This window comes from Rhinopithecus roxellana, chromosome 11 (assembly GCF_007565055.1).
Source record: "Rhinopithecus roxellana isolate Shanxi Qingling chromosome 11, ASM756505v1, whole genome shotgun sequence".
Taxonomy (NCBI): Eukaryota; Metazoa; Chordata; class Mammalia; order Primates; family Cercopithecidae; genus Rhinopithecus; species Rhinopithecus roxellana.
The window spans coordinates 24,581,501-24,598,045 of NC_044559.1; the positions used below are offsets into that span (position 1 = coordinate 24,581,501).

At 45.3% G+C, this 16,545-nt stretch overlaps 1 non-coding gene across 1 annotated transcript; it reads right to left on the minus strand.

Moving 5' to 3' along the window:
- Positions 1–12,250: 12,250 nt before the first annotated feature.
- On the minus strand, positions 12,251–12,354 carry LOC115900517. Its single transcript, XR_004060201.1, has one exon. It is a non-coding gene; the product is annotated as a U6 spliceosomal RNA (small nuclear RNA).
- Positions 12,355–16,545: the final 4,191 nt, after the last annotated feature.

The window sequence follows — 16,545 nt, forward strand, 5'->3', positions numbered from 1 at the left end:
TTACAGGCGTGAGCCACTGCGCATGGTTGGATGTTGATTTTTATCAGAAGCCTTTTCTGCATCTATTGAGATAATCATGTGGTTTTTGTTTTTAGTTCTCATTATGTGACAGATCACATTCATTGATTTGTGTATGTTGAACCAACCTTGCATCCCAGGGATAAAGCCTATTTAACTGTGATGGACAAGCTTTTTGATGTGCTGCTGGATTCAGTTTGCTGAGTTTTGTTGAGAATTTTTGCATTGATGTTCATCAAGGATATTTGCCTGAAGTTTCCTTTTTTTGTTGTGTCTCTGCCAGGTTTTGGTATCGAATGATGCTGGCCTCACAGAATGAGTTATGAAGGAGAAGGAGACCCTCCTCCTCAATTTTTTGGAATAGTTTCAGCAGGAATGGTACTAGCTCTTCTTTGTACTTCTGGTAGAATTCAGCTGTAAATCTGTCTGGTCTTGGGCTTTTTTTTTTTTTTTTTGGTAGCCTATTTGTTACTGATTCAGTTTCAGAGCTCATTCACTATTGGTCTGTTCAGGGATTCAGTTTTTTCCTAGCTCAGTTTTGGAAGGGTGTATGTGTCCAGGAATTTATCCATTTCTTCTAGATTTTCTTGTGTGTGCATAGAGGTATTCATAATATTCTCTGATAGTTATTTGTATTTATTTAGAGAAATATTTGTCCTCCATTGTTTCTGATTGTGTTTATATGGATTTTCTCTCTTATTAGTCCAGTTAGCAGTCTTTCTATTTTATTGACTTTTTCAAAAAACCAACTCCTGGATTCATTGATCTTTTGAATACTTTTCTGTTTTAATCTCCTTCAGTTCAGCTCTGATTTTGGTTATTTATTGTCTTCTGCTGGCTTTGGGGGTGGTTTTCTCTTGGTTCTTTTGTTATTTTAGTTGTGATGTTAGGTTGTTACATTGAGATATTTCTAACTTTTTGATGTGGGTATTTAGTGCTGTCAATTTCCATCTTAACACCACCTTGATTGTGTCCCAGATATTCTGGTATGTTGTTTCTTTTTTCTCATTAGTTTCAAAGAACTTCTTAATTTTGACCTTAAGTTCATTATTTATCCAAAAATCATTTAGGAGCAGGTTATTTGATTTCCATGTAATTATATGATTTTGAGTGAATTTCTTGGTCTTGATTTCTAATTTGATTGCACTATGGGCTGAGAGATTGGTCATTATGATTTCACTTCTTTTGCATTTTCTGAGGAGTATTTCCTGTATCATTCTGTGACTGATTTTGGAGTATGTGCTATGTGGTGATGAAAATGTATATTCTGTTATTTTAGGGAAGAGAGTTCTGTAGATGTCTGTCAAGTTCATTTGATCCAGTGCTGAGTTCAAGTCCTGAATATCATTGTTAATTTTCTGCCCCAGTGATCTATCTAATACTGTCAGTGAGATGTTAAACTCTCCCACTACTATTGTGGGAGTCGAAGTCTCTTTGAGGATCTGTAAGAACTTGCTTTATGAATCTGGGTGCTCCCATTTTGGATGCATAAATATTAATATTTAGAATCGTTAAGTTTTCTTGTTCAATTGAACACTTTACCATTATGTAATGCTGTTCTTTGTGTTTTTTGATCTTTGTTGGTTTGTAAAGTTTGCTTTGTCTGAAATTTGGATTGCAACCCCTGATTTTTTTCTGTTTTCCATTTGCTTAGTAGATTTTTCTCCATCCATTTATTTTGATCCTATGGGTGTCATTGCATGTGAGATGAGTCTCTTGAAGACACCATACCAATGAGTCTTAAATCTTTATCCAGATTGCCATGGTGTGCCTTTTAATTGGGGCATTTAGCCATTTACATTCAAGGTTAGTATTGATACGTGTGGATTTGATCTTGTCATGATGTTAGCTGGTTATTATGCGGTCTTCTTTGTGTGGTTGTTTTATACTATCATGGGTCTGCATACTTCAGTATGTTTTTGCAGTGGCTGGTATGGTCTTTCCCTTTCACAGTTAGTGCTTCCTTCAGGAGCTTTTGTAAGGCAGGTCTTGTTATAACAAATTCTCTCAGCATTTGCTTGTCTGAAAAGGATCTTATTCCTCCTTCACTTATGGACCTTAATTTGGCTGGATATGAAATTCTTGGTTGAAATTTCTTTTCATTAATAATGTTGAAGATAGGCTGCCAATCTCTCCTGGCTTGTAGGGGTTCTACTGAGAGGTCCACTGTCAGCCCGATGGGGTTCCTTTTGTAGGTGACCTGACCTTTCTCTCTAGCTGCCTTTAGCACTTTTTTTTTTTCATTTTGACTTTGGAGGATCTAATAAGCATGCGTTTTGGGGATGATCTTCTTGTGAAATATCTTACTAGTGTTCTCTGCATTTCCTGAATTTGAATGTCAGTCTCTCTAGCTAGGTCAGGGAAGTTCTCATAAATGATATCCTGGAATATATTTCCCAAGTTGCTTATACTCTCTTCATCTCTTTCAGGGACACCAATGAGTCATAGATCTGGTCTCTTTACATCATCCCATCTTTCTCAGAGGTTTTGTTCCTTCTTGGTATTTTATTTTCTTCATTCTTGTCTGCTGTCTTCTTTCAGAAAGCCAGTCTTCAACCCCTGAGAAACTTTCTTCAACTTGGTCTATTCTGCTATTAATGAAATTCTTGTAGTGTGTTTTTTAGCTCTGTCAAGTTGGTTACAACATTCTTTTCTGTATTGACTTTTTTTTCTGTTGGCTCCTGCATTGTTTTATCATGATTCTTAGCTTCCTTAGATTGGCTTTCAACATACTCTTGCATCTTGAAGATCTTCATTCCTATCCATATTCTGAATTCTATTTCTGTCATTTCAGCCATCTCAGCCTGGTTCAGACCCTTTGCTGGAGAAGTGGTGAAGCTGTTTGGAAGAAAGAAGGCACTCTGGTTTTTTTGGGTTGCGAGAGTTCTTGCACTTCTTCTTTTTTATCTTTGCAGGGTTATGTTCCTTCAATCTTTGAAGTTGCTGACCTTTGGATGGATATTTTCCCTTTTATCCTATTTGATGACCTTGAGAGTTTCACTGTTATATAAGGTGGATTCGGTCAACTGGCTTCATTTCTGGAAGATTTTACAGAGCCAACACTCAGCTCCCAGCGCCTGGACTGCATGCTTTAACTCTGGAGGACTTGTGTTGAGCCCCAACTTTGTTCTGTCTCCTCGAGGTTAAGAATCCACTGCACTGGGTGAGCCAAGATGCTCTCATTTGACTGCTGGTCACTACACACTAATGGGTAATGTCAGCCAAGGCATTTAGTAGTGCAGAGACAGTGGAATCCATCCTCGTTTGCATGTGCCAGCAGCAGTGGTGGCAGCAGCACAGCTGCCGTAGGGTGCTAGTGGGTGCTGGCGTGCCTGCTTCTGTGCCAGCATTTATCACAGCAGCAAAGGGAACACAGCTTGCATGGTGGGGGCCCCTGCTGGTGACTGCGTGCGGTTGCAGTGGTAGTGGTGTTGACATGGGAGCAGGGTGCTAGGGAGCATCAGCATTGGGAAGAGTCTTCTGTTCTCTATGCCTAGTTTCACTTGGGGTAGTGCTGGCAAATGGGTGGGGCACTGGCAGGGGCGGGGTTGGGGCTGGTTGGCTCTGTGCCTGCCATGGCTCTGACTACAGTGGTGGTCAGATGGGAAAGTGGAGCAGACTGCGCTCCTGCTGCAGCAGTTTCAGGGCAGGGTGTACACATACACGCAGGCTGGCAGGACAAGATAAGCAAAACCTGCCCATGCACACATGTGCTGGCAAAACCATGTGGGGTGTTTCTGTGGGCCTGGGGGAAGATGCAGTGTGGAAGGAGTGTGCGGACTGGTGTGTGGCCCTGGGGGCTGGCCTGTGGGAGCTCTTAGCATTTCAGGCATGGTCCACCAGCACCGGAGCTATGATGTAGGCCCCTAGGGCGCTCAAGGCTTCCCTGCAATCAGGCATGGCCAGGCTGGGCCCTGAGAGAAGCCAGCCAACCAAGGAGTGCTCAGGTAGGACCAGCCCTGCCTGATGAGTAAGACTGCCCTGTGAAATTCAGGCCCAACGGTTCCCCTAGGGTGAAAGTTGTTTTGTTTTTCTAAGACCACCAGAGCGGGTACAAAAGAACCAGCGACTAGGCAAGGGTAGGAGCAAAACTGCAAGTTTATTTTGGTCACCTAGCTTCAAGGGAAGAAGGTGGGTAGGGAGAGGTCTGTTGGCCCCCCGACAAAAGGGGCCCCCAGAGTCACCCGTACAGCTCTCGGACGGAGTTCCCACAGTCCTGACATCCCGACAGGAGTGGAGGACTGAGGAAGGCCGCGCGTGGCGTGCCTCTGGAGCGGCTTTTCTAGGAGTGGGAGGGCAATAGGCGGGGCACGGGCGTGTCCGGGGGCGTTCCACAGGTGCGACCAGGTAAATCTTGGTCTCTTCAGATTGACATCACCTGGCGCATGCCTAGTTGGTCTGCACCTTCCCGGGTCGCCGGCTGGATTTTCGCGCGCACGGGAAAAGTTGGGGGATGAAGAACCCGGAAGTGCGCCATCTTGCCTCCGTTCATCCAAACAGTCCAACCTTTTATTGATAATAGTGATAAGGGGCGCCGTGGTCCGTCTGGCTACTTCCTGCTGTTAAGGGGCGCTGTTAAGGTCGGGGCCCATGGTTGGCATTTGGACGTACGGATGAAGAATAAAATAAAGCACAGTATTAGTATAGGAACGAGGTATGGAAGCATTTGAGGGTTTGAATGTTAGTGTCTGCTAGGCCTGACTTGCTAACATAATAGCAGCACTCTTCTCTAAGGAAGAGACAAGTGCCTCCTTTTTCAGCTGTAAACAAGCCTAGGGCTTGCCTGTTTTGGGCAGCTACTTAGGCTATTGAGGTAGTTCGGCGCTGCAGGGAGGCCAGGCTTTCAGCTGATTCCAATAACTAGAGGGAGGAAAAACAGCCCGTTTTGACGGGAGTGGCGTAGTGGCATGGAAAGTTGCTGGAAAAGCTCTGCTACTTCTGCCTGGCTGTATAGAGTTAGACTGGGGACCACGGACACAGGGACATAGAGGGATCAGTTAGTGGCTGTATCGTTAAGAGTTTTAGAGAGAGATCAGTTGCACGAGAAATAGCCTTCAATGGGGGCTGTTTTGGCCTCCATTGGGTGCCTGAGTATGATTACCTCAGGATGAATTTGGAGTTGAATAACGGAAAGGAAGGATCGGGCCTTCAATGGGGGCCATTTTGGCCTCCATTGGGTGCCTGAGTATGATTACCTCAGGATGAATTTGGAGTTGAATAACGGAAAGGAAGGATTGGGCAGTTGCACGAGAAATAGCCTTCAATGGGGGCCGTTTTGGCCTCCATTGGGTGCCTGAGTATGATTACCTCAGGATGAATTTGGAGTTGAATAACGGAAAGGAAGGATTGGGCAGTTGCACGAGAAATAGCCTTCAATGGGGGCCGTTTTGGCCTCCATTGGGTGCCTGAGTATGATTACCTCAGGATGAATTTGGAGTTGAATAACGGAAAGGAAGGATTGGGCAGTTGCACGAGAAATAGCCTTCAATGGGGGCCGTTTTGGCCTCCATTGGGTGCCTGAGTATGATTACCTCAGGATGAATTTGGAACTGAATAACGGAAAGGAAGGATTGCGCAGTAGCACGAGAAATAGCCTTAAGGAAGACAACTGGCAGAACTATGTACTACTGAGTGTGTTCAGCTGTCTTATGGCCAAGTTTCAGTGATGAGAAAAAAATTGCCATACAGTAGGCGGACTAGCAAAGGTCTGAGTGTATGAGTGAAACAGCAATATAAGTATAAAATGAGACTTCATTTTTAGTGTAGTCACGGAGTGTCCCTTGCCACTGGAGATGTGTCTGGGTCCTCCCATGTGAAAGCAAAAAGGAACTGGCAGTCTGTGTGTAGGGGTATGGTAAAGAAAGCATCCTTAAGGTCTAGCACAGTAAAATAAGTAGAATTGGTGGGGATATGGGACAGAAGGGTGTAAGGGTTGGGAACTACAGGGTGCGTGGGACGGGTGGCTTCATTGACTAGCCGAAGATCCTGTACTAACCTATACGTTCCATCTGCCTTTTTAACTGGAAGTATTGGAGTGTTACAGGGGGAATGTTTGCAGACAAGAATATGTTGGCTAAGTAGTCGCGTGATAATTGGCTTTAAACCTTGTAGATGTGTCGGAGAGAGAGAGAATTGGGGACGGTTTGGGAAACGAGTGGGATCTTTGAGCTTGACGAGAACTGGTGGGTGGTGAGCAGCTATGACCGGGGTGGAAGTGTCCCACACTTGAGGGTGTACAGAAATAGGGAAGATGGGGGGTGGGGGCGACATAGGAGGAGCCTGTGCACTTGCACAAAGCATGAGCAACAGGTCATGACGGGGTTGAAGGGGAGTGGATGAGTTGGTGGGAATGTATATGGAGGCCTTTAAGGTGCTCAGGATGTCTCGGCCTAGTAAGGGGGTAGGGCATGAGGGTATAATGAGGAACGAGTGCGCAAAGTAGTTGTTGGCCAGGCAGCAATTAAGGAGTGGAGTTTTTCGTGGGGTGGATGGCTTTCCGTCTACTCCTACTACAGAGATATCGGATGGAAGGCTAGGTCCAGAGAAGGACGGCAAAACAGAATAGGTAGCCCCGCTATCTATTAAAAAATTAATTGTCTTACCCGCTACCAGGAGAGTTACCCGCGGCTCGGCGAGGGTGATGGGGGTCCCCGAGTCTCGGCACCTTCAGTTGTCGTCATCGTCCAGATGTAGGAGCTGGAAGGAGCTCCCAGGATCCTGGGAAAGGGGGTCACGTGGAGACGCAGCACCTGTTCTCAGGGTGGGGCAATCAGACTTCCAGTGTCCTCCCTGCTGGCAAGCAGGGCAGGGGGTTGCTGGTGGACGAGGCTTAGGACATTCACTGGCCCAATGTCCTGACGCCTTGCACTTATAGCAAGGCTGCATTGGGACTCGGGGACCTTGCGGACACCTGCTGGCATAGTGTCCTGCCTTGCCGCACTTATAGCAGGCTCCTTTCGTGGCCTTGGAGTCTGTGGGGTGTGTGCTCTCTGGTCTGGGGTTACAACTGGGCTGTAAAGCCGCTGCTAGGAGCTGGGCCTTCTGTTTGAGGCGTGCCTGTCGCACTGCCTCAGCCGTCTCCTCTCTGGAGTTATAGACCTTAAAGGCTAATTTAACCAGGTCTTGTATTGGTGCCTGAGGACCATCCTCTACCTTCTGAAGTTTCTTACGAATGTCAGGAGCTGATTGAGAAATGAAATAAGACACCAAAATGGTGGCCCCTGTAGGGGAGGCCGGATCTAACCGGGTATATTGGGTTAGAACCTCAGTCAGCCTATTTAAGAATGCGGCTGGATTTTCTTCTGGATTTTGAATAATTTCTTTTAATTTGTTAAAATTTACAGTTTTGTTTGAGGCTGTTTGCATACCAGCCAACAAACACTGAACCATTATGTCTCGCCTACGGCGCCCAGGCTGGTTTGCTTGATAGTTCCAGTCCGGGTCTGCCGAGGGGACTGCTTGCTCCCCTAGTGGGATGGTGGCGTCAGTTAAATGTAGTTGGTTGGCGTGCTGCCTGGCGGCCGCTAGGATGCGCTCTTGCTCCTCAGGGTTTAGGGTGGAGGTTAGGATAACCTGGAGGTCATGCCAAGTTAAGTCATAGGCCTGACAAAGGTATCTAAATTCCTTTATGTAGATGGTGGGATTAGCTGAGAAATCCCCTAAACGCTTCTCAATTTTGGAAAGATCGGCCAATGAAAAAGGGACATGTACTCTGACTACCCCCTCCGCCCCAGCCACCTCTCGCAAAGGCGCTAACACTGTAGGAGGGTGTGGGGCAGGAATGGAGGCATCAGCAGGGCACTTAGAGCGGGTGTGTGCAGAGACAGGAGACTCAAGACAGCCAGTTGGGGGCCCCGAAGGACGCACGGGACTGAGTGGATTACTAGTAGGTAAGGAAGAGGAAGGAGGAGCCCGGGCGGAGGGAGGAGAAGTATAGGGCGGAAGTGAGGGAAAGCCTAGATCCTCCGGCTGAACAGAAAGGAATGAAGACTCCTCTTTTTCGGGTTCCTGTGAGCCGGCGTCCTTGGCTAGCATAACTTGGGCCAAAGAGCATCGGCTACACAGGTCGGGACGAGAGCGTAAGGCCCAAAAGCCTTGTATGTACGTAATTTCAGACCACATGCCTAACCGCTGGCAGAAATTGCTGAGGTCGATCACGCCACAGTGGAAAGGAAAATTAACCGCTTCCTCCTAAGGTCTTGTTCAAGCTGTAAGGTTTTTAAATTGGCTAGGAGGCACCCTAAGGGGGTGCTCTTTGAAAATTTGGACTGGGGGTTTCCCATTTGTTTCCTCTTTACCGACACAATGGACCCAATGGACATGGGAATGGATCCCTGCCTGGCTTCAAAGCGTCCTTTGGAACCAGCAGAGACAGACGAGAGGCTCTTGAAGCCTAAGTGGAGATTACCTTCAGGCGGACGTCTCCGTCCTGAACGGGTCTCCCGAGCCACTTGGTGGCTCCAAATGGACCCCGGACCTGCGCAGGATTTCTGGCCGAGGGAGGTAAAGAGGAGACAAGGGCACTTACCCCAGAGAGGCCGTGGGAGTGAGGGAAGCGGGTCTCAGGTCCTGGTCCGTCTGCCGCGTGGGAGCAGGAGGAGGTTCCTCAACCCTTAGAGGCCTGAGGAGGGGTCTCCTCCCGGGTCTTCGGCACCAACTGTTTTGTTTTTCTAAGACCACCAGAGCGGGTACAAAAGAACCAGCGACTAGGCAAGGGTAGGAGCAAAACTGCAAGTTTATTTTGGTCACCTAGCTTCAAGGGAAGAAGGTGGGTAGGGAGAGGTCTGTTGGCCCCCCGACAAAAGGGGCCCCCAGAGTCACCCGTACAGCTCTCGGACGGAGTTCCCACAGTCCTGACATCCCGACAGGAGTGGAGGACTGAGGAAGGCCGCGTGTGGCGTGCCTCTGGAGCGGCTTTTCTAGGAGTGGGAGGGCAATAGGCGGGGCACGGGCGTGTCAGGGGGCGTTCCACAGGTGCGACCAGGTAAATCTTGGTCTCTTCAGATTGACATCACCTGGCGCATGCCTAGTTGGTCTGCACCTTCCCGGGTCGCCGGCTGGATTTTCGCGCGCACGGGAAAAGTTGGGGGGATGAAGAACCCGGAAGTGCGCCATCTTGCCTCCGTTTATCCAAACAAAAGTCTCCTATGGGAGCAAGTTGAGTCTAGAGGGGTGGCCGTCCCTGGCTGTGCTCCACTACAGCTGCTCCCGCTCCAAACCCTCTGGGTTCATCAGGTGGCTACTGCCCTGGCCACTTCTCTAAGTGTATCTCCCTTACTACTCCAGTGTCCATGGTGGTCAAAGGATCTCCTGCCAGGATTCCAGAGGCTGGTCATAAGAAGCGTTGCTCCTTGCCAGTTAAACTCACCCTTTTCCCCAGATCATTGGGGGCCAGGAATGAGTTCCGGGGTGCAGTAGCCCCATGCAGGCCTCCCAGCTTCCTCCCCCTTTAGCCTAGCTTCTGTGTCTTCCCTCCATCCACTCTCAGTGCCTTCCCTCTGAAGATCTGTTAGGACTGCACCAGTCAAATCAGTCCCTCAGTGGCAGCTGTTGCACCTGGCTGCATCTAGTTGGCCATCTTAACATGTATATTTCCATAACTGATTTTTGTGTGTTGATTTTGTACCCTGCAATTTTGCTGAATTAAAATTAGCTCTAGTAGGTTTATTTATTTGTTTGTTTTTGAGATAGAGTCTGGCTCTGTTAACCAGGCTGGAGTACAGTGGTGCAATCTTTGGCTCACCATAACTTCCACCTCCTGGCTCAAGTGATCTTCCCAACTCAGCCTTCTGAGTAGCTGGGACAACAGGCGTGAGCCACCACACCTTGCTAGTTTTTGTACTTTTTTTGTAGAGATGGGGCTTTGCCATGTTGCCCAGGCTGGTCTTGAACTCCTGGGCTCAAGCAACCTGCCTGCGTTAACATCCCAAAATGTTGGGATTGCAGGTGTGAGCCACCATGCCTGGCTAGTAGGTTCATGTATGTGTATATGTGTGTGTGTGTATTCTATGGAATTTTCTGAATGTAGAAGCATGTCATCTGACAATAGAGTTTCACTTCTTCCTTTCCAATTTAGATGCTTTTATATCTTTTTCTTGTCCAATTTTCTTGGCTGGGACTTCCAGTACAATGTTGAGTAGTAGTGGTGAAAGTGAGAATCCTTGTTTTGTTCCTGTGCTTAAGGGGAACGCTTTCCATTTTTCACCAATGAATATGTTAGCTACGGATTTTTTCATAAATGCTCTTCGTTCTTTTTGAGAAGTTCCTTCTATTCCTAGCTGAATGTTTTTATTATGAAAGGGTGCTGAATTTTGTCAACTACTTTCTCTGCATCTATTGAGATGATAATATGTTTTCCCCCTTTGTTTCACTAATGTGGTGCATTACATCGATTGATCTCTTAGGTTGAACTCCTCTTGCATTCCTGGGATTAGTCCCACCTGGTCATGGTGTGTAGCACTTTTAGTGAGCTGCTGGCTTTGGTTTGCTAGTATTTAATTCAGTATTTTTGTGTCTATATTCATAAAGGATATTGGTGTGTAGTTTTCTTTTTCTTTTTTTCTTTGAGACGGAGTTTAGCTCTTGTCGCTTAGGCTGTAGCGCAATGGCATGATCTTGGTTCACTGCAATCTCCGCCTCCCAGGTTCAAGTGATTCTCCTGCCTCAGTCTCCCTAGTAGCTGGGATTATAGGCTCCCGCCACGACACGTGGCTAATTTTTATATTTTTAGTAGAGACGGTGTTTCACCATGTTGGCCAGGCTGCTCTCGAACTCCTGACCTCGTGATCTGCCCACCTTTGGCTTCCCAAAGTGCTGGGATTATAGGCATGAGCCACCGTGCCTGGACCCCAGGTTTATAGTTTACTTTGTTTGCAGGCGTCTTTGGTTTTGGTATCAGGGTAATACTGGCCTCATTACTCATAGAAAGTATTAGAAGTATTCTCTCATCTTCTATTTTTTGGAACGGTTTGTGAAGGATTAGTGTTAATTCTCCTTTAAGTATTTGTTAGAACTCATCAGTGAAGCCCCAGGGCCTGGACTTTTTGTTTTTTTGTTGTTCGTTTTTATTGTGGTAAAATATACATAACATAAAATTTATAATTTTAATCATTTTTAAGTGTACACTTCAGTACCATTAAGTATGTTCATATTGTTGTACAACCATCACCACTATCCATCTCCAGAACATTTTCATTATTCCATACTGAAACTCTGTACCCACTAAACGGTAACTGCCCATTCTCCGCCCCCAGCCCCTGGTATTCATTGTTCTACTTTCTGTCCGTATGTGTTGGGAGGTTTTTGATTACTGATTAATCTCTGTACTTGTTATAAGTCTATTGAGATTTTCTATTTCTTCTTAAGTCATATTTGGTAATTTGTATGTTTCTAGGAATCTGTACATTTTATCTAGATTTCTAATATGTTGGAATACAATTTTTCATAGTATTGTCTTAAAAATCTTTAAAATTTCTGTAAGGTCGGTAATAATGTCTCCATTTTCTTTCTGAATTTAGTTATTTGCTATTCTCTTTTTTTTTCTGAGTCATACTAAAGGTTCATCAAATTTGTTGCTTTGTTTTTCCATGAACCAACTTTTTGTTTTGACAATTCTTTTTTCTCTATTCTCTGTTTCATTCTGCTCTAATCTCTAGTGTTTCCTTCCTTTAGAAGCTGGCTGTAGGTTTAGTTGGCTCTTCTTTTACACCTTAGGTTAAACTTGTCCAGCATGAAGCCCAGGACAGCTTTGAATGCAGCCCAACACAAATTCATAAACTTTACAAATAACTGAAAACATTATGAGATTTTCTTGGGATTTTTGTTTGTTTGTTTAGTTCATCAGCTGTTTTTAGGGTTAATGTATTTTGTGTGTGGCCCAAGACGGTTCTTCTTTCAATGTGTTCCAATGTGGCCAGGGAAACCAAAGGATTAAACACCCCTTAGGTGTAAAGTTAGGTTGTTAATTTGAAATCGTTCTTTTTTTTTTTTTTTTTGAGACAGTCTGTCACCAGGCTTGAGTGCAGTGGCGCGATCTCAGCCCACCTGGGATTACAGGTGTGTGCCACTATGCCCAGCTAATTTTTTGTATTTTAGTAGAGATGGGATTTCACCATGTTGACCAGGATGGTCTTGATCTCCTGACCTCATGATCCGCCCACCTCAGCCTCCCAAAGTGCTGGAGTTACAGGCATGAGCTACTGTGCCTGGCCATTTTTTTTTTTTTTTTAATAAAACAAATACAAAATACTTCACAAATTTGCATGTCATCCTTGCACAGGGGCCAGGCTAATCTCTGTATTTTTCCAATTTTAGTATATGTGCTGACGAAGTGAGCATGAGATTGTTCTTTTTTAATGTAAGTATTTAAAGCTATAAATTTCACTGAGTACCCCTGTCACACCATCTCATAAATTTTGGTATCTTGCATTTTATTTTAATTCATCTGAAAGTATTTCAATTTCTCTAGTCATTTCTTCAAGCCACTGGTTGTTTAAGAATGTTGTTTAACTTTCACTTACTTGCAAATTCTCCAGGTTTTCCTGTTATTGACTTCTAGCTTCATTACACTTTTGTAGGAAAAGACACTTCGTATAATTTTTTTCTTTTTTTTAGACAAGAGTCTTGCTCTGTTGCTCAAGGTGGAGTACAGTGGCGTGATCTCGGCTCACTGCAACGTCTGCCTTCTGGATTCAAGTGATTCTCCTGGCTCAGCTTCCCAAGTAGCTGGGATTACAGGTGCTTGCCACCACGCCCAGCCAATTTTTTGTATTTTTTAGTAGAGATGGGGTTTCACCATGTTGGCCAGGCTGATCTTGAACTCCTGACCACAGGTCATTCACCTGCCTCGGCCTCCCAAAGTGCTGAGATTACAGGTGTGAGCCACCAAACCTGTCCTGTTTTGTTTTTCTGAGACAGGCCCCACTCTGTCCTGCAGGCTGGAGTGTAGTGGTATGATCTCAGGTCACTACAGCCTCTGCCTTCCAGGCTCATGCCATCCTCCTGCCTCAGCCTCCTGAGTAGCTGGGGCTACAGGCATTCACCACCACTATAGCCGGCTAATTTTTAAATTTTTTTTTGGTAGAGACAGGGTTTCACCATATTGCCCGGGCTGGTCTTGAACTCCTGGGCTCAAGTGATCTGCCTGTCTCAGCCTCACAAAGTGTTGGGATTACAGCTGTGAGCCACCACACCTGGCCCTTTGTATAATTTTGACCTTGTAAAATATATTGAGAATTGTTTTGTGGCCTAACATATGATATATCATGGGGAATGTTCCATATGCAGTTGAGAATATATATTCTGCTCTTGTTAGATGGAGAGCTTTCAATATGTCTGTTAGGTCTAGCTGGTTTAGTGTGTTGTTCAATTCCTCTAGTTCCTTACTGATTTTGTCTAGATGTTATATTTATTGAAGGTGGGGTATTGGCTGGGTGCAGTAGGTCAGGACTGTAATCCCAGCACTTTGGGATTCTGAGGTGGGAGAATTGCTTGAACTTGGGCATTTGAGACCAGCCTGGGCAACATGACGAAACCCCATCTCCACAAAAAATACACAAATTGGCAGTGTGTGGTGGTGTGTGCCTAAAGTTCCAGCTACTGGGGAAGCTGAGGTTGGAGAATCACTTGAGTCTGGGAGGCAGAGGTTGCAGTGAGCTGTAATAGAGCCACTGCATTCCAGCCTGTATTGAAGTCTCCATTATTGTAAAACTATTTCTTCCTTCAATTTTATTAGTTTGCTTTGTGCATTTTGGAGCCCCCCCTTTTTTTGGTTCATGTGTCTATAATTGTTAATTTTCTCATGATTTGACTCTCTTACCAACATAAAATGTTTTTCTGTAACATTTTTTGGCTTAAAATCTATTTTGTCTGATATTAGTATAGCCATCCCAGCTCTCTTTTGGTCACTATTTGCGTGGATTATCTCTTTCTATCTTTTCGCTTTCAACCGATTTGTGTCTTTGGGTCTACAGTGAGTATTTTGTAAGTTGCATATTTGGATCAAGTATTACATCATTTAAAAAAAATCGATTCTGCCGATCTTTCTGTTGGTGAGATTATTTACATTTAAAGTGATTACTGAAACAAAAAGTTACTTGACCGGGCACGGTGGCTCCTGCCTGGAGATGAGGCTGCAGTGAGCCATGATTGCACCACTGCTCTTCAGCCTGGGGACAGAGTAAGACCGGCTCAAAAACAAAAACCAAAAACTTGCTTATGTTTGGACTCACGCCTATAATCCTATCACTTTGGGATGCTGAACTGGGCAGACTGCTTGAGGCCAGGAGTTTGAGACCAGCCTGGGCAATATAGCAAGACTCCTGTCTCTACAAAAAATAGAAAAATCATCTGGGTTTGGTGGTGCACACCTGTGGTTCCAGCGACTCAGGAGGCTGAGGTAGGTGCATCAGCTGAGCCTGCAGAGGTCAAGGTTGTAGTGAGCCGTGATTGTGCCACTGCTCTCCAGCCTGGGCAACAGAGCCAGACCCTGTCTCAAAAAAAACCAAAATAGGCTGGGCGCAGTGGCTCACGCGGTGAGTGTACCCGGCACTTTGGGAGGCCGAGGCAGGTGGACCACTTGAGGCCAGGAGCTCGAGACTAGCCTGGCCAATTTAGTGAAATGCCATCTCCATTAAAAACACAAAAAATTACCTGGCTGTGGTGGCGGGCGCCTGCAATCCCAGCTACTCAGGAGGCTGAGAATCACTTGAACCTGGGAGGCAAAGGCTACAGTGAGCTGAGAATAAAACACTGCGTTCCAGCCTGAGTGACAGAGCAAGACTCTGTCTCAAACAAACCCCAAAAGAGAAAAACAGAAAAACCCATACACCAAAGAACTTACTTATGTCAACATGCTGTTCAGTTTCTACATGTTTTGCTCCTCAATACCTTCTTTTGTGTTTGGTTAATGATCTATCCTGTAATATTTTGATCCTTTCTTGGTTCCTTTTCTGTATATTTTAAAAGTTTTTTTTAGTGGGTACTGTGAAGATTTCATTTAACATGCTGAGTTCTAAGTCCAGTTCAGACTGATACCAACTTAGCTTCAACAGCATACATTAACTCTGCTCCTTTCTCTGTCCCCTACCTGTATTGTTACAAATTATGTCTTTAAACAATTAGTGCCTATTAACATAGATGCATATTATTTTATGCATGGTTTTTAAATCATAAAGGAGAAAGAGGAATAATATACCCAAAATACAACCATACTAGTTTTTGTATTTAGCTATATAGTTGCCTTTACCAGTGATCTTTATTTCTTCATAGAGCTCTGAGTTACATCTTGTATCCTTTCATTTTAGCCTGAAGGACTCACTTTAGCTCTTTTTTTTTTTTGAGCCTGAGTCTTGCTCTGTTGTCCAGGCTGGAGTGCAGTGGTGCCATCTCCGCTCACTGCAACCTCTGCCTCCTGGGTTCAAGTGATTCTCCTGCCTGAGCCTTCCAAGTAGTTGGGATTACAAGCACATGTGATCATACATGGCTAATTTTTGTATTTTTAGTAGAGATGGGGTTTCACCATAATGGCCAGGCTGGTCTCGAACTCTTGACCTCAGGTGATTTGCCCAAAGTGCTGGGATTACAGGTATGAGCCACTGTGCCCAGCCAAGCATTCTTATATTTTTATTCATTTATTATTTTTTTTAGTGACAGGTTCTTGCTCTGTCAAACAGGCTGGAGTGCAGTGGTGTCATCATAGCTCACTGTAATCTCCAACTTCTGGTCTCACATGAGCCTCTAATACTGCAGATGCACACCACCATGCCCAGCTAATGTTTTAAATTTATGTTTTGTAGAGATGGGGTCTTACTGTGTTGTCTGGGCTAGTCAGCTGCTGGCTGCAAGCAATCGTTCTGTCTCAGCCTCCTGAGTAGCTAGGACCACAGGCCTGAGCCACCGTCTGGTTATTTTTATTTTGTAGAGATGGGGTCTCCTTATGTCACTCAGGCTGGTTGTGGACTCCTGGCTTCAGGTGATTCCACTTCAGCCTCCCAAGGTGCTGAAATTACAGGCGTGAGCCACCATGCTGGACTCCCCTAAACCCCTCCCCCCTTTTTTTTTCTTGAGATGTAGTCTTGCTCTGTCGCCCAAGCTGGAGTGCAGTGGTGCCATCTCCGCCTCCCAGGCTCAAGCAATTCTGTCTTCACCTCAGTCAGCTGGGACTACATGTGCATGCCACTATGCCCAGCTAATTTTTTTTTGTATTTTTATTAGAAATGGGGTTTCACCATGTTGGCCAGGCTGATCTCGAACTCCTGACCTCAGGTGGTCCGCCTACCTTGGCCTCCCAAAGTGCTGGGATTACAGGCGTGAGCCACCGTTCCTGGCCCCAGCTCCACTTTTGCATTCTATTTTTTTTTCTTTCCTGAAAGTAATATGGGGAGACTTTAGCATTCTTTATAACACAAGTTTACTAGTGATAAACTCCCTTGACTTTTTTGGGAGTATCTTAATGTTTCCTTCATTTCCTTCAATCCAGATATAGGATTCTTGGTTGACTTTTTCCTGTCAGTACTTTTAATATATCAT